Source organism: Camelina sativa, chromosome 5, assembly GCF_030686135.1.
Source record: "Camelina sativa cultivar CO46 ecotype springtype chromosome 5, ASM3068613v1".
Lineage (NCBI taxonomy): Eukaryota > Viridiplantae > Streptophyta > Magnoliopsida > Brassicales > Brassicaceae > Camelina > Camelina sativa.
This window is the reverse complement of record NC_141884.1, coordinates 32954335-32958169: the sequence shown is the minus strand read 5'-3', so window position 1 is coordinate 32958169 and position 3835 is coordinate 32954335. Positions and strand designations below refer to the sequence as shown.

Below are 3835 nucleotides of genomic sequence, written 5' to 3'. Positions count from 1 at the left end.
TAGGTCGTGTGTGATGGGCCGTTAATGGATTTCATGTTTAATTAACCCAATAAGCTTCAATATAGTCGCCTATCAGTCCCTAAGTGGTTGGTATTTGCAAAGACTAATTTTTTTAAAAAGGCTGGGCTTGTTTAAGAAGTCTATAATCTAGTCCATTAACGGATTGGGGTAATTAAACCCAAGTATTTTGAACTGAGTCACTTAATAGTCGCTAATCAGTGGCTTAATTTAATCCTTTAAAATCCATATAATTTAATTTATATATTTTTAAACATAACATTTAATATATTTGGCTTAATTTATATATTTGGCTTAATTTATATATTTTTAAACATAACATTTAATATATATTACATATTATTTAGAACACAATTCAGGATATATTACATATTATTTATTGCACAAATTTGACATAAACATAATTAGGAGGATTCTTCATCATCTGGTTCTTCATCATCCGAAGATGATAAATTACACAAGAATTCATCTTTATGTTCCACATCCTCAACACCGTAATCTAGATTTATTGGGTGTACTTCCTATTCCAAATTGTCAAGTACAATATCTTCAATTGTAGTCATCAATACAACATCATCATTTTCGGTTTGCAAAAGAGTCATCTCTGAACTGTTGACATATTCTCCATAAATGTTTCCCCTCGGATTCACCTTTAGAACATTGAACCATATTTGCTTCGGTTTTTTAATATATGGATACGGAATATAACACACTTGTTCTGCTTGAGAGGCTGCATTTGCAAATTATGAAAGTTACATTAGCATATCAACAATAATGTTTTATTTATAGATAAATAAAATACACACATATATATATATATACTTACCTAGAATAAATGGTTCGTATTTATTGTACTTTCTTGTTGAAAGTACGTCTATGACACCACCATTGCTGATCCGAGTGCCTCTACCGATAACAGGGTCATACCACTTGCACTTAAAAAGTGTGATTCTCAAATTAACCAATCCCTCATATTGAAGCTCTATGATATCAGTTATGGTTCCGTAGAAATCCGCTGCATCAGATTCATCTGTGTAATTTTCACCCTTAGCACATACCCCATAGTTACATGTGTTACGTCCAGCGCCGTGATTCTCTATATGAAACAAATAGCCTCTTGTAAAATACATTGGCCATGTTTTGACCTTGTTCAAAGGTCCATGCACTATCTCTTGAACCCAAGTAGGAAATGGATTTGTGGCGACTTGTATGCAAAGTCCTAGAACATAAGTCCCAGAAAAATGCTCCAACCCCTACAAGATATATTCAAACTTCAATATCACATTAAGAATTATATAAGTACTTCATAAATAAATAAATTTTTGATTTATTAATTAACGAGTACCTGATAACGCAAGGTGGACATTCCTGTGAAGCAGTTCTGCAAAGATAAATGGAAGTAACTGTTCCATAAAAACATGGCAATCATGGCTCTTCATGCCTGAAAAGTTTCCATTTTCCATATCAACACAACTAGCTAAGTCTGATGAATAACCATCTAGGAATTTAATTGAGTGTTTCACAGATTCCAATAAGCTTGTTCTGGCTTCGTCTGTCAATGTATATGCCGGGAAAGGTGCTTTACCCCTACTATCAAGATGTAAGTGTGGCCGAGAACAGAACTTCACTAAATCTAATCTTGACATGATGGTATCTTTTGATTTACCCTTCACACGCATAAGAGTATACATGATGTTGTCCAAAAAATTATTCTCTGTATGCATCACGTCAATATTATGTCGTAGATTGAGGTCCCTCCAGTATGGCAGCTGCCACAATATGCTTTCTTTGTGCCAGTTGTGTTGCTTCCCATATCCCGGCATCTTCTTTTCATGACCATTTCCACCGACGTCCTTCGTTTTTGGTGGATTCACACCACTCAATCGCTCAGAGTAAATTTGCTCACCGGTCAAAGACTCAGGTGGATACTCTCTCATAGCGTCTTTACCTTTTATGAAGTCTTCTTTATTCCGCCTAAGAGGATGACCATGAGGAAGAAATCTCCGGTGACAATCAAACCAATATGTCTTCCTTCCATTAGGTAGATAAAAAGACTTTGTATCGTCCATGCAAACTGGACAAGACAATTTACCATGTGTTGTCCATCCAGATAACATGTCATATGCCGGGAAATCGCTGATCGTCCACATCAGCGCTGCTTTTAGATTAAAATTTTGACTCAAGGACACATCGTACGCATCAACTCCAGTAGACCACAACTCTTTTAACTCCTCAATAAGAGGTTGGAGAAATATATCAAGACTAGCTCGCGAATGATTTGGCCCAGAATTCAGAATTGTAAGAAACAAATACTCGGTATTCATGCACATATCAGGGGGTAGATTATATGGCGTCAAGATCACAGGCCATAGAGAATGATTTCGAGACATCCCAAATGGATTGAACCCATCGGTACATAATCCAAGAAACACGTTATGGGGTTCTTCGGCAAAACGAGGATGTTGTTCTTGAAAATACCTCCACTCCGCTGCATCAGAAGGATGATTCATTTCTCCCTCCTTTGTTTGGTGCTCGGCATGCCATCTCATTGCTGCTGCAGTCTTGTGGCTTTGATACATTCTCTTCAATCTATCAGCAATAGGCAGATATCACATACGACTATATGGTACTTTGGTTCTACGTCGGCCCTCCCGAGGCTTCCATCTTTGTGCACCACAAAACAGACATTTATCTTCCTTTTCGTCATCTTTCCAATATATCATACAATTGTTAATACAAACATCAATTGTATGATGGCCTAAATTGCGCATCAATTATTCGGTCTCATAATGTGAACCAGTAGCTTGGTTTCCTTCTGGTAAATAATCAGTCAATATTTCACAAACCGAATCAACTAACTTTTCACTCATATTATAATCTGCCTTATTTTGCATGACTCTAGCAGCTAGGGATAATTGTGAGTGACCTTCATGACAACCATCATATAATGGATTTTTTGCACCTTCTAACAAGTCGTAGAATTTCTTGGAATGGTTAAGTACTGGTTCCTCGACATTCTGATAACTACCATCTTGATGATAATTATCTTGATGATAATTATCATCTAAACTTATGTTATAACGAAATGCATCATTCACCATATCTATCTCCTACCACATTACCCACTTCTTCATTCCCACTTACAAACGTCGGATCTACATAACTCGTTCCAATGCCCATATTAATTTCTTCCCCATGTTTATACCAAACATAATAATCTGGCATAAACCCGTAGCAAAAAATATGATTCCAAATTGTACCCCCCGGAAGACGCCTACTGTTTTTGCACTTATCACAAGGGCAGTGAAACTTACCACCATTATTTTGTGCTAAACGCTGACTATTTGCAAAAGCCATGAACTCCTCTACCCCGGTGCTGAACTCTTCCGTGAAATTTCCTGTCACTTCATCAAGCCTCTTATACATCCACTCCCAAAAATGACTATAATTAGAACTTCCCGCCATTATTAAAGATCTCTCACTCTTGTTTTTTTTTTTTGATTTTTTTTTCTCACTCTTGTTTTTTTTTCTCTTTTGATTTTTTTTTTCTCACTCTCAAATTTTTTTTCTCACTCTCGAATTTTTTTTCTCACTCTCGATTTGTTTCTTGCTAATGCTCTTGCTTGTGGTGTGAATGAAATAAGAAACGAAGGTGTGGTATATATAGAGTAATTTGGCGACTGAATACCGACTGTCAAACGACTGTGATGTGACTCAAACTAACAGTCGCAACAAAACAAAGCTTACCAACCCCATAAACGAATAATACGTGTTTCTTTTTGGCCGACATGTTTGCGACTCACCTCAATAGTCGCTT

The 3835-nt window shown here is 36.5% G+C and overlaps 1 pseudogene; it reads right to left on the bottom strand.

Annotated features, from left to right (window-relative positions):
* Window positions 1-422: 422 nt before the first annotated feature.
* Window positions 423-3483, bottom strand: LOC147944654 (uncharacterized; annotated as a pseudogene).
* Window positions 3484-3835: the final 352 nt, after the last annotated feature.